Genomic DNA, 18,637 nt, shown 5'->3' with positions numbered 1-18,637 from the left:
AACGTTTGATGCGATGAAGCCAGCGTTTAATTCCGCAACGGATGTATTTCATCGAGATTTATCTACTGTGAGGCTGTGTAGCACTTATCACCTTTATATGACGGAAGATATGGGTGAGTTCCGTCTGTCGTATTTTATCTTAGTGGGGCAACAAAGCGACTGAGCTTAATGGTGGGAATCAATGTTGACAGTGCTTGTGTCAATTTAGCTGCATCAGCATTTAAGCGTCTCTTGTTTAAAATTTCCAAACCGGAGTGCCTTCTGTGTTTCTGGTAACTGTAACTACGCACTGTCTGAGCTGCCCCCTACATTAGATTACTTTGGTGCTTAATCCTTCGTCCTGACACTCACTTTATTTGATAAATTCGTTTGCGGTTTGAAACTGTAAATCGAAAGGTTGGCGGAAAAGGTACCTTGTTTTAGACCTACTTTAGAGTATATCTGTTTATTTAAGGTGTTGCTTTATGTACCTGTATGTTAACATTACTACCCTCTGATTTAGAGCCCGGAAACCTAATTGCATTCTCTCCTATAAATTGTTGGGGTCGGCCACTGGTTTCTGATACCAAACGTATATACTGGCTTCTGACCAAGTTTTCAAGCTGAGCCTTGGCGTTCTTCGCCGGTAAACCTTGTGTTGTAGTTTAAACTATTTTGCATTGTCGGCATTTTCAAATAATTTCTGATAACTGATCTGAGCTACCTTTGGGGCACTTTTAAATTGTTAGGAGTCTTGTTATTGGCTGCTCTGGAATGATTTTACATTACATGTGTTTTTAAAATAAATTTCAAACTTGATCAAATCTTTTTTGGATGCATTTAAATAATTCTTTGACATTGTTACTTGTTGGCGCCTCCAAACCATTTCGGATGATTGGAGTTTTGAAATAATTTTAATAAGTGGCGTGTTCTCTTGTGGGCGCCTTTAAAAGCTGTCTGATACTGTCACTTATCGACATCTCTGAACTACCTTGCATTACTTAGTGTTTCAAAGTAGTATTCACAAGTGGTCTAATCTTTCGGTGCACAGCAATTATTACTTATATTATTCATGATCGGCGACTATGTAATATTTCGGTTTTTGGGGCGTTACAGAGCAGTCATTGTATTACTTTACTAAAGGCGCTCAGATTACCAGATTGTGTTTGATGCAAATTTATGGTACTGAAACGAAATTGTCTAATTTTTCTGTTGTGACTGGGCCCAGTAGTATACCACTCCAATGTGCCGCATCCTATACTGTTTCTATTTGCTCTACATTTTTTTTCTGGATACTTCGCTCAGCGATCGAAGTTTGTCGAAAACGCCCCGCTTATGATTTGTATCTTAAAAGAGTAAAAGTGTTATTACAAATATTTTACAAAATTTGCAGTCTTTCTAGTTTTACATAATTTTGGCAGTCATTTTAGGCTACTTCCAGGTATTTTAAGTTCCTTTTTAGCCCTTTTTTTTTAACCGCAATATCCCTTTCGTGACACTTCTACAGCTGTGTAGAAACATAGCTGGCGGTTTCAGAACCCTTGCGATGACCCTAGAGCCCTTGCCATGTGTTCACTACGTCACTTAAAACTACATTTAAGCCTGAGACCGGTCAGTATGTGCAACATTTCTTTGCGTAAGTGCGATACCTTTGAACTTTTGGGTCTCTGCGTGGATAATGATTTCGAAAACAGTTCAAGTTTCACCGAGAACATAATCTTATGAACACATGATAAATATGTAGAGGAACTGGGGTAAAGAGAAATTACAGAACTGGCCATCGCCGTAACTGGTACTTACAGTGTGACAATTATTGAACTATATGAAATAAAATCGTCATACCTCCTGGACGGTTTGCGTTAGGATGTTCAAACTGCACGGCTGGCCGCGGAGCATGATCAGGAATTGGTATACGCATATGGGTTGGTTTAGCGAAAAGTCCACTTTCATTTGGATGGGTTCGTCGATGAGCAAAATCGTCAAAAAAATGTTCAAATGTGTGTAAAATCGTATGGGACTTAACTGCTAAGGTCATCAGTCCCTAAGCTTACACACTACTTAACCTAAATTAAGGACAAACACATATACACCCATGCCCAAGGGAGGACTCGAACCTCCGCCGGGACAGCCGCACAGTCAATGACAGCAGTGCCCTAGACCGCTCGGCTAATCCCGAGCGGCGCAAAATTGTCACATTTGGGGGCTGAGAAGCCTTATTTCTGGACCGAGAAGTCTCTTCGCCCTCAACGGGTGACTGCGTAGTGTGCAATGTCCAGTCACGGGATAATCTGTGCGTTATTCCTTGATGACACAGTGACTACCGAACGGTAAGTGAAGGTTCTGGAGGATTATTTCATCGACATTGTGCAAAGTGACCCTGATTTCAGCAAAATGTGATTCATGCAAGACAGAGCTCGACGCCATCGAAGCAGGAGAGTGTTTGGTATTCTGGAGGACCACTTTGGGCACCGCATTCTGACTGTGTGGTACCCAGAGGCCACTGGCATGGGTCTCGATTGGCCGCCATATTCTCCGGATCTGATCCCACGCGACTCCTTTTTGTGGGGCTATATTAAAGACAAGGTGTACAGCAATAACCACAAAACCATTGCTGTGCTGAAAACAGTCATTCAGGAGGTCATAGGAAGCATCGATGTCCAGATATTTCAGCGGGTCATGCAGAAATTTGCTATTCGTCTGCGCTACGTCATCGCCAATGGTGGCAGGCATATCGAACCAGTCATAACCTAAATCTGAATATCTGTGTGGTGTCACCGCAAGGCACCTCACTTGCTGTGTTGTAGGCTTCAAATCGGCCGCGGTCAGTCAGTACACATCGGACCCGCGAGGCGCCACTGTCGACGCTAGCAGACCGAGCGCCGCCACTCGGCTGGTCTTACGAGACAAGCTAGCGCGCTGCCAGTTCTACAGCGGACTTTAATAGGAATGGTTCACTTGATACAGCTTCAGATACCTCATGTGCAGAGACGCTAGTTAGCATAGCCTTCAGCTAAGTCAGTAGCTCCGACCTAGCCAGGCGCCACACACATTTTACGTTGACAGTTGATCTATATGTGTGAAGCAATCAGAATTGTAAAGAAGTATTCGCAGTTCAGTCTATAACTGCACTTGTAAATATTATTGTACATAGTCAAGATCGACGTTCACCGCTAATGCTGAATTAAAGCGAAATATTTAATTGTATTCCTGTATACTAACTTTCTAATCACCTAAGATGTTCCAGATACATCTCGTCTAGTATAGTTCATCGATCCTCACGTCAGCCTACGTGATCAACGCTTGCAATTAATGGCCACACCTCGCGATCAGACTAAGTGTCAAATTCGTAACTCAGCCGGGCACCCCTTTTTCCATGAGGCCCATAGTTCCGACCTCATACACAACAATCTGAACTGACGTTCACATGCTAAATAAAGTGTGTGTACGCTGTAGTTTGTAACATATTTACGTTTCTTTCTTCATATAATTCAATAATTGTCATCCTGTATCACGCCTGCGCAGAAATCACGATTTTTTGGGTTTTCTCAGGAACCGCCTATGAACAAGTGATATTTTTATAAGCCGCCTAAGCCGACCCTAGTCTACACGTAATACAAAATAACCTACCGATTTGCTTGATTTTCCTGGGCTGCTGGAAAATTAACGTTTAATTTTGATTCTGTGCTGTAGGTATTGTAGGATGGCTACAGTACTCCCTTTCTTCTGATAGGTATACTAATGGTTGTAGGCGCAGGGCCATCCGAAACACTTGACACATTATTTCTGTGATCAATAATGCCCAAGACATGACCGGCTGAGGCCGGCCGGAGTGGCCGCGCGGTTCTGGGCGCTACAGTCTGGAAGCGAACGACCGCTACGGTCGCAGGTTCGAATCCTGCCTCGGGCATGGATGTGTGTGATGTCCTTAGGTTAGTTAGGTTTAATTAGTTCTAAGTTCTAGGCCACTGATGACCTCAGAAGTTAAGTCGCATAGTGCTCAGAACCATTTGAACCATGACCCGCTGAATAATCGCATTTTTGCACATGGCTTTTTGGAACATGTTGGTATCATGCTGTGTCGTGCACGGGCCGATTACGTGATCAAATTGTAGTTGGTAGTTGCAGCAGCATGAAAATAAGGGATACAGTCAGTAAATATTCCGATCCACGCGTCTTAATCATTGGCCATGTGAGAGACCCTTTGAACTGCGAACTCAGAATTACACTCCCATTATGGTCTTAAGCCACCGTGTCGCTTGCAAGTTGTAGGGTGACATACAGTTTAACGTGACTCCAAACCACGGTGCAACGTTACCGTGTGTGAAAGAACTGATAAGTGAGGGATAAAAATTTCAGGGCTCTTGGGGGTAGATCCTTTTGCTTTGTAACTTGTATTCTCGCACTTCAACACCAAGCCACTGAGCCCCTCACAGCATAATTAACAGAACGCAACACGCATCTGATAATGTTTGTTAGTAGGTAACTGTGTGGATGTGACGAGCGTTTGAAGGACGATATTTGTTCTTCTTCTTCCCAACGAGGATTAGACCTGTTTCGGCTTCATAAGATTTATTCCATACTTTTCACACTTCGCCTGATTGGCTTGCATCTTCTTGCTGCTTTTGGTAGTCTTCTTTCACTCATACGTTCTAGATGGTCTTTCCATTTCTTTTGATATAATTATATCGTTTAAACTAAGTATTTGTAAATATTTTCTAACCTCTTCGTTTCTAAATCGATCTCTTCTAGATCATTCTTTTACAGACCTTACAAACTTCATTTCCTCACTTTGTACACGGCTTTATCTTTACAACCTTCGCTCATGATTCTTACATGAAGTGTTAGCTATGATTAAATTATGCTCTGTGCAAACTTCTAGCTGGCCGCTTTCTCTTTGATTCCTTTCCCCCACTCCATATTAACGTACTGCTTATCCTCCTCTTCTTTTTCCTACTATCGAGTTCCAGTTCCCCTTGACTATTAAATTTTCAGCTCGTTTAACTATTTGAATATTTTTTTTCTTTCATCATACATTTTCTCACTTTTCTCCTTATCTGCGGAGCTAGTTAGCATATAAACTTGTGCTACTGTGGTTGACGTGGGATTCATGTCGATCTTGGCTACAATAATGAGTTCAGTATGCTGTTCATAGTAGCTTATCTATGTTCCTATTTTTTTACTCATTATGAAACCTTCTCCGCATTAGCCTTATTTTATTTTGTATTTATAACCCTGTATTCACCTGACCAGAAGTCTTGTTCCTCCTGCGACCGAAAATGACTAATTCCCATTGTATTTAACTTTAACCTATCCATTTCCCTTTTTAAATTTTCTAACCCACCTGTCCGATTACGGAATCCGAGCTTCCACACTCCGCCAGTTTTGTTTCTCCTGATAACGACATACTCCTCAGTAATCTCCGCCTGGAGATCCGGAATATTTTACCCAAGAAGCTACCATCATGTAACCATACATTAGAGCTGCATGATTTCGGGAAAAATTACGGTTTGCTTTCAGCCATTCGTAGTACCAGCACAGGAAGGCCGTATTGGTTGATGTTAAAAGGCCAGGTTAGTCAGTCATTCAGACTGTTGCTCCCGCAGCTACTGAAAACGCTGCTCCCCTTCTCCAGGAACCACGCGTTTGACTGGCCTCTCAACAGATACCCGTCCATTGAGGCTGCACCTACGGTGCGGCTATCTGTATCGCTGAGGCACGCAAGTCTGCACACCAACGGCAGGGTCACCCGTTCATAAAAAATAAAAATATGAGCCAATACAAAAAATTGCAACACTTCAAAATAATAATCTTCCAATATACGTCCATATAACATCAATCGGCAGGCGTTTGAATCTAGTATATAGAACTTAACTTTTTTTATTTCATCCAGAGTGTCTCCAAACAAGCTAACCATTTTCTACTGTAAAACCACATACTTTTTCTGATTAAAGGAAAAGTAATGAAAAATAGGAGGTAATGTAAAGTTCTCCATTCTGGTCTTTGACCGGCTAGTAAGGTCCGACCAGACGTCGTGTCATCCTATGGCAATAGCTTCATTGGACCGGGTATGCAGGGGTATGTGGTCAGCACAGTCGCTGTCGGGTTTCTTGATCTTGGAGTTGCTACCAATCGGTTGAGCAGCTCCTCAGTCGGAGAAAGCCATGACAATCCCGGAAATCGAACCCGACTCCCCCGCCTGGCAGCTAACCGTGCTGACCATTCAGCCAAGCAGGCGTACAACGAAAATGGGAGGTAATAATAGTCAGTACATCTGACCGTCATGCTGAGGAGCGGGTATGAAGATAGGAGTTAATAATACCCAACCTCTGTAGCTGAGGGGACAGCGCAGCTGTCACGCCGAGGACGCGGTTTCAGTTCGCAGTACTGCCAGGGAGCTTTCCTCGCTTGGAGGATTGAGCGTGAGTCCTTTCAGTTTTGTGATCACAATTGAGGAGCTATTTGTTTCCGAATAAGTGACTGAAAAGTTGATAAGAGCTGGGAGGACAACGTGCTGATCCCGTCTGCACATCAGAATGACCCCATATGGCAGAGGATTACACGACCACCGGTCAGAATCGCGCGATCCTCTGGGCTGTACCAAGAACCCCATAATACGAGGTGCATTCAAGTTCTAAGGCCTCCGATTTTTTTTCTAATTAACTACTCACCCGAAATCGATGAAACTGGCGTTACTTCTCGACGTAATCGCCCTGCAGACGTACACATTTTTCACAGCGCTGACGCGATGATTCCATAGCAGCGGCGAAGGCTTCTTTAGGAGTCTGTTTTGACCACTGGAAAATCGCTGAGGCAATAGCAGCACGGCTGGTGAATGTGCGGCCACGGAGAGTGTCTTTCATTGTTGGAAAAAGCCAAAAGTCACTAGGAGCCAGGTCAGGTGAGTAGGGAGTGTGAGGAATCATTTCAAAGTTGTTATCACGAAGAAACTGTTGCGTAACGTTAGCTCGATGTGCGGGTGCGTTGTCCTGGTGAAACAGCACACGCGCAGCCCTTCCCGGACGTTTTTGTTGCAGTGCAGGAAGGAATTTGTTCTTCAAAACATTTTCGTAGGATGCACCTGTTACCGTAGTGCCCTTTGGAACGCAATGGGTAAGGATTACGCCATCGCTGTCCCAGAACATCGACACCATCATTTTTTCAGCACTGGCGGGTACCCGAAATTTTTTTGGTGGCGGTGAATCTGTGTGCTTCCATTGAGCTGACTGGCGCTTTGTTTCTGGATTGAAAAATGGCATCCACGTCTCATCCATTGTCACAACCGACGAAAAGAAAGTCCCATTCATGCTGTCGTTGCGCGTCAACATTGCTTGGCAACATGCCACACGAGCAGCCATGTGGTCGTCCGTCAGCATTTGTGGCACCCACCTGGAAGACACTTTTCGCATTTTCAGGTCGTCATGCAGGATTGTGTGCACAGAATCCACAGAAATGCCAACTCTGGAGGCGATCTGTTCAACAGTCATTCGGCGATCCCCCAAAACAATTCTCTCCACTTTCTCGATCATGTCGTCAGACCGGCTTGTGCGAGCCTGAGGTTGTTTCGGTTTGTTGTCACACGATGTTCTGCCTTCATTAAACTGTCGCACCTACGAACGCACTTTCGACACATCCAGAACTCCATCACCACAAGTCTCCTTCAACTGTCGATGAATTTCTATTGGTTTCACACCACGCAATTTCAGAAAACGAATGATTGCACGCTGTTCAAGTAAGGAAAACGTCGCCATTTTAAGTATTTAAAACAGTTCTCATTCTCGCCGCTGACGGTAAAATTCCATCTGCCGTACGGTGCTGCCATCTCTGGGACGTATTGTCAATGAATGCGGCCTCATTTTAAAACAATGCGCATGTTTCTATCTCTTTCCAGTCCGGAGAAAAAAAATCGGAGACCTTAGAACTTCAACGCACCTCGTAGAGTAAGATGTGATGACGTGCATAGGAATTACCAGAGAGTAACCAAAGGCATAAGCATAGGCTATGTAGGGATGATTTCACAGCAAAGGTCACGGTACAGAAGAGTATTTGCAACTCATGCATTAGATTTCCATTCTACCCCACTAAGGTAACCGTGCACTCAAGGGTCTGTACATGGGCCTCTTCATCATTTTGCTTATCATTTAATTAAACGTCCCCTCCTCAGTCACCTCAATTCTGGGAGCAGAGTGAAAAAACAAAAAAACAAAAACAAAAAAATACTGAGCAGCTGTGTCTACAGTGGCCACAATGTATATTATATATATTTCACTTCACATGGTAATTATCAGAGCCCACACACATATTCACATTTATGTGCGATATGTCAGTACATACATCTCTTCCTCCTCGCACCTGATGATAGAAAAGCATGACAGAGTATACCAGATAAATTTCAATATGTAGATCTGTGGTAGGGGAAGTAAACTGCTATTGTGGCAAAGTGGCCAACCCTAACAAGGTAGAAAAAAGGTTTCTATTCGTCTTGGACGAAGCTCTTGTACAGATTGGCACCATACAATAGGGAGCTGTCTGGGCACTTCCGGTGGAATGGGATGCTTGGGTTCCAAAAGTATTTGCTCGGCAGTGCTGCAGGAGATGTGAGACGGATGAAACCGACTAAGTGTGCGTGTGCCTATGCATAGCTAATTCTACATTTTAGTTTTGTAGACTTCAGTTCCAGTCAAAATTAACGTCTTGCTCTCATCGGTCATTGCTCGTTGAGCGATATACGGAGTTTCCCTTGCTAACTTCGGAACATTATAAATAGTTGCACTCAGCCACGCATGCGTGCTGATGTTGTACTCCACCCTTGTTAAGACATGTATACGTGCGATATGCCTTCTCTGCTCAGTCTTAGTTCGTGGATCATCTCACGAGTATAGTATAATTGAACAGATTTATGAAACCTCGCTAACTTCAATTTCATTTCTTAATCTAGTTTTCACATGTCTTTGTTGTCCCAGGACGTGTTAAATACGGATCCGATCGGGTTTCATAGTAATGTATCCTGTAGAATTTACTGAGTTACTCTGAATTTTACCACTCATTTTATGCACAATTTTTGTTTGTGACGACCACGTGTTGGCGGATTATGAGAATCATCACATGTCACAATTACTGATTCTCGGGGTAAAACTTCCAAATTAGTTTCAAAATTTCGTCTGTTGTTTACTATCTTCGTGCACTCAAGCCAAGGGAACGACCATTTGTCAACCACGTGCATATTACTGAAGTTTTTCTTTATTCTTATGTTTGTCCTGAATCTCTAGTATGTGTGCATATGAGCGTGAATGTCGCTGCTGAAAAATTCCTCTGACCCTTAGATAATTAATAATTAAAGATAAATCGTGCTGGGATCTCCAAGACGCAGTTGTAAATGTAATTTTGTAACTCAGTCGAGAGTGTTATGAAGAATAGAAACCATAACCCATTTATAAGTTCTGTTCAGTTGTGTCTTGCAGAGCACGTGCTTACGTATTCCCTTGCAAACTTCCATTTTTACGTCCAACTGCTATCCGCTATATATATATATATATATATATATATATATATATATATATATATATATATATATATATATCCAAGTTATTTATTTAATATTTATTCAACTATCATAAATGTGCAGATCCGGTAACTCAGTTCATTCAGACATCAAATGTTTTTCTTTCATTATATCCAGATGCCATCTCCCCGCCTTCCATGTTAATTGATATTTCCATTTAGCACATGAACAACTTCTCCTATGTCTTTTGTATTCATCAGCTTGGGAACGGCGTTGAGTTGTTTACTGCGTTGTTTCTTCGGTATTATTTCTGAATTCATGTGTGGAAGTTTATTGTCGTCTGGTTAATTCATATTCCGACACGTAGGATCGTGTAACTTTTGCAATTTGCTCGTGAAGCGTTTTACGTAAGTATAGGAAATTATTCATTATGTTTTCTGTGCGGTAGAAATTGTTAGCGTTAGACCGTTTCAGTCTACTCATAACTTGCATTAACGTTGGTGCTAGACGTATCTCCAAATATTGGTCAGACGTCAGCTTTAAGGATGGACACGCGCAGCCGCTCTAAGAGCAGTTCGAGAGGGAACGAAATTGAAGATACAGTGCCGTCGGCAGCAGCTTCACTTCACGAGTCAGAAAACATGGAGAATAATGTAAACAATGTACCTACCCGACAGAGTGTTAGCGACTTAAGCGTATTGTTCTGTGTACCTGATTTCGGTTCCCAAAGTGCAGATATGCACTTGCTGCATCCGCTAACGGCATGGTCACGAACTAGGTGCCGTATGTACCTGAGTGATCGCAGGTCATGGCGCGATTTGAGGCGCTAATGGTCGCGAACAACGTACATATGGCTACACCCGACCCTAAAACTGAAAATTTAGAGCGCAAATGACCGCCAATCACCAAGAATTAGAGCGCTCATAACCGCCAATAACCAAGAATTAGAGCGCTCATAACCGCCAGTAACGTAAAGAGGCGCGCATGACCGCCAATAACGAACACTTCCAGACGAGGATGACGACCAACAACGAATAGCTAAGGGAACAAATGGCAAATGTTCAAAGTGAGTTGCGAGACGTAGCAATAAACATTAAAGAAGCTACGGTCGCCGAATTCGGCCCAACGTTTAAGTGCATCGCGCAGCGACGCAACACAATAGAAGCGACGCAGGTACGCGTGACTAAGCGACCGAAGGGGGATTTCCAGGCTCTCAGAGAACAGTGCCGACACGATCGCGAAATAGTCCTAGCGTCTGTGGAAAGCTCGAGGACGGCGAACAATGGGTTCGCGGATACCAAAATAGGGAACAATATTGCCGCGATTTCCTCGCTCGAAGAACGTTTCCAGCAACTTAAATTGCGAGGAGGAAGATTATAAAGTGAAGCGCGACCTACTAAAGCTTGAAGAGAGCGTCGGTAATTTTAACGCAAATGCGGGTTGTGCTGAACCGTGTCCGACAACTGCGCACGAAACTGAGGAAGGGCGGTCCCTGGGAAGATTCCGAGATGGACAATGCGAAGTTAGCAGGAGATAGAGAGGCACCACAGAGGACCTAAACGATCGCGTATCTTTATTGGAGAACCGCCTCAAATGCAATAATACGAGAAACGTATACAATGATAAAGATAGGCAATTCAACCAAGATAGAGACTTGAGTCATGAGAACGACTGCAGGCACGGAAGCGAAATGGCGCATGGGAAAACGAATTTCGGTCATCCTCGAGAGCGTTCCCCGAGACGGGGATCGACGACTTTCACTACAAACATTTTCTCACGGTGAAGCGATCTGAGGTCTTCAGAGACGAAAATTTTCGTTACCTCCATCGTGGCCTCAGGCATATAATATCCAGTTCAAAAATGTGTGTGAAATCTTATGGGACTTAACTGCTAAGGTCATCAATCCCTAAGCTTACACACTACTTAACCTGAATCATCCTAAGGACAAACATACACACCCATGCCCGAGGGAGGACTTGAAGTTCCTCCGGGACCAGCCTCACAATCCATGACTGCAGCGCCTAGACCGCTCGGCTAATCCTTAAGATCCAGTTCATTACGGCTATCTAGACGAGGGCCTCCATTCCGAAATCAATCACTTGTGCGGAATTGCAACACAGTTTACGAATTTCTTGAGGCGTTCCTTTCGGCCTAATGGTGAGAAGCGGTCCAAGAAGAAGTCAAACGTGACATATTAATGCTACCGCACTTGAACTAGTCCCGCTTTACGAGTTCCGCGCGCTTTTTCGACAACCCGTATGGAGCAGCGGAAATCATCCGCATCTGTATCATGCAATTGCCACCGCATCTTCGTAACGTACTCCTAGACGTTGCAGAACGAGAAGAGACCGCTCGCGGCGGGCATATCAGCATTGACAACCGACAACAGCCATTCCGAAACAATTAGCATCTCAATGGTGGCAATAATCGGAACGCTGACACGAGAAACCATAGGCGCGCTGAACGTAACACACCGAACAGCAACAGAAGCAGTTACGGTAATCAAGACCGTTTCCCCAATGAATGGCGAGCAACACGTTGTGGCTGTGGGACCTGACATTGGAACAAGGCCAGCCAATCCCCGCTACAACTGCCCAAAGGACAGACCGCATACGCAGCAATTACGCTTTTCAAATGCGGAGGGCGTCGTCACTAGCCACAACATACCGGAAATCTGCAATGTACGGCTGATACGCCCGCTAAACCCGCTGGGCCGAAGAGGTGATTAGGATTGTGGAAAGGGCCAAATAAGGTGGTGGTCAGTTTCGCTTCAAAATTGTAATTTATTGTAATTTAATAACACATTTAAACCAAAACGGCACATAGCCGAACCTTTACAACAACGAGTTTCCAAATCCAATTCTTTCACGGCCGAAGGCCTCCAAGCAAGAAATCTTAAAAATCAATAAGATAAATTACAAGTGACTGAAGACACGCAGTTAAAATTGCGAATAAGATAATTAAAATATACAGGGTGAGTCACCTAACTTTATCGCTGGATATATTTCGTAAACCACATCAAATACTGACGAACCGATTCCACAGACCGAACGTGAGGAGAGGGGCTAGTGTAATTAGTTAATACAAACCATAAAAAATGCACGGAAATATGTTTTTGAACACAAACCTACGTTTTTTTAAATGGAACCCAGTTAGGTTTGTTAGCACATCTGAACATATAAACACATACGTTATCAGTGCCGTTTGTTGCATTGTAAAATGTTAATTACATCCGGAGATATTGTAACCTAAAGTTGACGCTTGAGTACCACTCCTCCGCTGTTCGATCGTGTGTATCGGAGAGCACCGAATTACGTAGGGATCCAAAGGGAACGGTGATGGACCCTAGGTACAGAAGAGACTGAAACAGCACATTACATCCGCAGACTAACACCTTTTTATTGGTCTTTTTCACTGACGTACATGTACATTACCATGAGGGGTGAGGTACACGTACACACGTGGTTTCCGTTTTCAATTACGGAGTGGAATAGAGTGTGTCCCGACATGTCAGGCCAATAGATGTTCAATGTGGTGGCCATCATTTGCTGCACACAATTACAATCTCTGGCGTAATGAATGTCGTACACGCCGTAGTACATCTGGTGTAATGTCGCCGCAGGCTGCCACAATACGTTGTTTCATATCTTATGGGGTTGTAGGCACATCACGGTACACATTATCCTTTAACTTACCCCACAGAAAGAAGTCCAGAGGAGAACGGGCTGGCCAATTTATGCGTCCTCCATGTCCTATGAAACGCCCGTCGAACATCCTGTCAAGGGTCAGCCTAGTATTAATTGCGGAATGTGCAGGTGCACCATCATGCTGATACCACATACGTCGACGCGTTTCCGGTGGGACATTTTCGAGCAACGTTGGCAGATCATTCTAGATTTTACAATGCAACAAACGGCACTGATTACGTATTTGTTTATATGTTCAGATGTGCTAACAGAACTAACGTGGTTCCATTTAAAAAAACGTAGGTTTGTGTTAAAAAACATACTTCCGTGCATTTTTTTATGGTTTGTATTAAACAATTACACTAGCCCCTCTCCTCACGTTCGGTCTGTGGAATCGGTTCGTCAGTATTTGATGTGGTTTAGGAAATATATACAGCGGTAACGTTAGGTGACTCACCCTGTGTATGTATATATCACAGCTAGGCTGAAAGCTTCGAGGCAAAAGTGGACAGAACAAACATAAACAAGGTGCAATACCAATGGCCGAAGGCCACAATTAACTTTCAAAATTTTAAAATATATTACCATAATCTTTTAAGGCAAAAGGCCGCGATGTTTTCGCTTAAGGGAAATTTTAAGAATAAGGTTTTAAGCAGCTGAAGGCCCACAACTGATTTTCCAAGAATTCCAAATACCTCATGCCTTTACGTTTTAAGTGGCTGACAGTACACTAAATGAAAAGATAGCATAACAACAGTAACTTTCAGCAAAATACCCACTTACCAGAATTCAAACTTACTTGTATGGGCTGAAGGCCATTGATTTACATAGAACACAATAATTTTTTTTCCTTTAAAGCATTGGCTATAATAGATTACCGACAGACCATTAAACACCCATGAAAAGGACAGTATAGACAACGGCACTCAGACGCCTCCGGGGTGGGGGAGGGGGGAGCTGCCATCGAAACACTGACGTTCACGTAGGTGCGACAGGTGGTGGGCCCAACCAGGAGAAAGTCACAGAGCGACAGGCCAAACGACTTGCTAGCCACCAATCGGTAGATGAAAACTCAAAGACCAAACTGTTACGGACGTGTTTATACACAATGAAATATATATTAAGCTGTCAAAACTACACATCGTGTTGGACAGCAACAACAGGTGAGGAAAGGACACTGCCTGAAGTTACGTTAGTGGCCAGGCCACGTAACCAGAACACTAACGGCCACAAGGCAGAAATTTCCGCTGGTGCACTTGAATTGTAGTGAACCAATATAGTTAATTCCACCGCATGGTGGCTCGATTTCACCAATACAAACACTCAGTGTTGCTCACAGGAAAAGCTCCCAAACAGCGAACCACCGAAACGAACGACACAACATGATCGGACGAGGCTTGGGTACTTAGCACACCACTCAACTTTGACGTCCTGGGTCGGTGAGCCACGAAGCTCGTAGCGATCGGACAGCTCCACACACACTACGACACAGCGCAGGGGCCGCCAGCGGATACAGCCGACCGCGCTGCATGGACGTATCCTCCCTCTTCCTCACCCACACAGACTGCTCGCACATCCCCTAACCCGAAACTATATGCACAAGACCAAAGATGGTACACGGTGCAAATATAGATACACATCGCTGCTGCCACACGTAGAAGGAGAAAGAACCACGGCATAACTGCAACAACGGCGGGAAACCAAACACAGATAGACAGCCAAGTTCAAGGAAACGTGTAGTTCGGAGTGAGCACGGTTCAACGGCTTATTGCTAAGCAAGGTATGAGGGAAGAATTACTGCGTGAAACGGTGGTCCCTGCCGTTAACCCGGTGGTTACCATCTCAGTTACCTGCGTAGTCGACACTGGAAGTCTCTTCAGCATTCTGAGCAAAACGGCGTTTCGAAGATGTGAGGGGACGTGGACTGGCCCACTCTTCCGTCGCATGGAACGACGGTGAGGGGAGCAATCTACGGTACGAATGTTGAAATCAGGAAGCAGACTCGCATTATATTTTGTGTCAAGGTAGAGAATTCGAATGGTATTTCCTAATTGTGCCCATACTAAATGTGGAAGTAGTTCTTTGGACCGATTTTCTGTACACCCACCAGACGGTAATTGACCTGGGTGGAGGAGACATAACGGTTAAAGTTGGGGAAGGCTCCACTCTACATGTTTTTACTGAGTGAGTCCTGCGTGACGAGTCAGAAGCGAGCTGCTTAAAATATCGTACTCGATCCGGATCGCGACCCAAACTGGAGCTCATTGTTAATTACGTTAGTGAGTTGAGCTATGCGTCTGAAGAGCTTCAGAGAGATGCCGTTCTCGCAAAGATTGCGGAGAGGTGTACTGTCAGCGTCGGAGCACTGGAAGCTGACTGACTGAGATTGTACCATACTTTGCAGAGTCATGAGCAGGTATTTTCGGATGCGCTCGGCGCGATGCAAGGCTTCATCTATCAATTTAAGGTGAATGAGGACGATCGATTTTTTATGAATCTATACCCGAATCCGTTGGTGTATAAAAACGCAAGTTGAAAAAGAAATCAACAACATGCTGTACCAAGGCGTGAACACCGTTATTAGACCGGAAACAGATAGACCTCAGAGCTTGGACATTCTGCACCGTTTCCATGGCCTAAAAAGTTTTGTCCTCAGATGATTTACGTGCAAGCTTCTGGCAGGTAATTCTTTATCCGTGAAGCAGACTGTACACAGCGTTTCTCTGTTTTAGGAACTGTCACCATTTCAAACGCCTTCCGTTAGGGCTAAGTATATCATCAGTTACTTTATTAGAGATCTGAACAGTATCATTCCTGCAGACTTACGATCGCGCATAACGTTAAATGTGGATGACATACTAGTGGCAAAGAAATCATGGGCTGACTACAATGAAGTTGTGCATCGTTTATTGGAAGCCTTTACTGGCGGAATTGATTGTGAACTTACACAAGTCACAATTCGGCGAGAAAGAAATAAGATTTCTGTGACACATCATATCTGCAGATGGGATACGACCCGACCCAGACAAGATTAGTGTGGTTACAGAGTGAAAAACACCAGTCAGCAAACAACGATTACGCGGTTTTCTCGCGCTATGTAATTTCTACAATCGCTTTGTGAATCTCAATTTGACTTCCACACCACGTCTTTGTCACCTTACTGGAAAAAACACTCCATGGACCTGGGACGAGCAGGCAAAAGACGAATTCACGTAGCTTAAAGAGACATTAGTCAAGGCACCGATTCTTGCTCATCCCGACCTATTACAAGATTTCTGTGTAAAGATGACAGCTTACTGTCAGGTCTGTCATCATTTTCGTCCAAGCAGAGGACGTCACCGAACCATCCTCTTGGAAAACCGTTTCTCTTGCAAGCCTTGTGTTCACTCGCTATGAAAAAAACTACTCAGTCATGGAATTGGAGGACCTTTGCAATTGTGTGTGCGTTTGCCACCTTCCGATATTACTTTCTTGGTCGAACGACAAAGGTATTTACCGGCCACTGAGCTCTGCTATTTATAATGACCGCTTTCTCACAAGAGACTGGCGTGGTAGGCATTGTATCTCCAAGAATTCCGGTTTAAGCTGGAGCACATTCCCAGGGACAAAAACATCCGTGCAGGATTAGTACGTGCAGAAGATGATGATCCAGGAGACAACTTCACCACCCTGTATCTAAAAAGGCGTGACAGCAGAAAACGCTATTACAGCCTCCCTCAGCAACATTGCACACGACCAGGACAGAGATGAGGTGTTGAGAAACATTTAAAAAAAAATGGGACGATCTCGACAGTGCGGGGTTCAAATGGCTCTGAGCACTATGGGACTTAACATCTGTGGTCATCAGTCCCCTAGAACTTAGAGCTACTTAAACCTAACTAACCTAAGGACATCACACACATCCATGCCCGAGGCAGGATTAGAACCTGCGACCGTAGCAGTCGCGCGGTTGACAGTGCGGGGATTCGTCATTTCTACTTACAAGGGAACCTCCCCACCACACCCCCTTCAGATTTAGTTATAAGCTGGCACAGTGGATAGGCCTTGAAAAACTGAACACAGATCAATCGAGAAAACAGGAAGAAGTTGTGTGGAACTATGAAAAAATTAGCAAAATATACAAACTGAGTAGTCCATGTGCAAGATAGGCAACATCAGGGATAATGTGACGTTAGCAGCGCCGTGGTCCCGTGGTTAGCGTGAGCAGCTGCGAAATGAGAGGTCGTTGGTTCAAGTCTTCCATCGAGTGAAAATTTTACTTTATTTAGTTTCGCAAAGTTATGATCTGTCCGTTCGTTCATTGACGTCTCTGTTCACTGTAATAAGTTTAGTTTCTGTGCTTTGCGACCGCACCGCAAAAGCGTGCGACCGTGCGATTAGTAGACGAAAGGACGTGCCTCTCCAATGGGAATCGAAAACATTTGATCGCTAGGTCATATGTCAACCGATTCCTCCACAGGAAAGCACGTCTGATACATTCTATACGACACTGGTGACGGCATGTGCGTCATATGACAGGAATATGTTGTCGTCCCACCTAACTTGTACACTTGGCGAATGGGTAAAAAGATTCTTCTACCTTGCCCGATTTAGGTGTTCTTGTGGATGTGATAATCACTCCCAAAAAGTGATGAAAACATAAGAGTTTGTCACATAAACTGAAAATGAAGAATTAAACTTTTCACTCGAGGGAAGACTTGAACCATGGACCTCTCGTTCCGCAGCTGCTCACGGTAACCACGGGACCAAGACGCTCCTTGGCTCACACTCTCCTTGATGTTGCCTATGTTTCACATGGACTACTCAGTTTGTATATTCTGCTTATTTTTTCATAGTTCCACACAACTTCTTCCTGTTTTCTCGATTGATCTGTGTTCAGTTTTTCAAGGCCTATCCACTGTGCCAACTTATAACTAAATCTGAGGGGGGTGTGATGGGCAGGTTCCCTTGTAAGCAAAAAAAGGCGTTCTTTTTAAAAGACGTGGTGCAGACGATACACGCTAGCTACTCGCAATTCCAAATGTACTCGTCGACAAATTAATATGGTACATACACCTAAGTTTCAGGCATTTCGGCGAGAAAAAGTGCTACAAAAAACTCCATGAGACATTGTACTTTAACGACATGCTCAAGCGAATACGCCGTGACAGAGTATGGGACCATGCCAGCGAGCCAAACCAGCCGCAGTGACGTACGCTGACCTCTCCACCCAATACTTCCCACAAAACTGTGTGACATCGCCGCTGTCGACTTGTTCGGGCCAGTAACACGTACTAGGTCAGGTTTTGCTTATGTACTGGTGGCTGTGGAACTAACTTACAACTTTGTTTCCTATGCGCCACTGAGGAGGGCAACTGACAAAACTGTGGCGAAGGATTTCGCTAGCAACTTCTTGCGAGGAATAGGACCAGTGAAGCGGATAATTTAAGACAATGGGTGCTAGTTTTGCTCGAAAGAGTGGTTACAAATGCTG

The sequence above is a fragment of the Schistocerca nitens genome, chromosome 6 (genome assembly GCF_023898315.1).
Source record: "Schistocerca nitens isolate TAMUIC-IGC-003100 chromosome 6, iqSchNite1.1, whole genome shotgun sequence".
In the NCBI taxonomy this organism is placed as follows: domain Eukaryota; kingdom Metazoa; phylum Arthropoda; class Insecta; order Orthoptera; family Acrididae; genus Schistocerca; species Schistocerca nitens.
The sequence above is the reverse complement of the archived record's forward strand: the minus strand, read 5'-3'. Positions refer to the sequence as shown.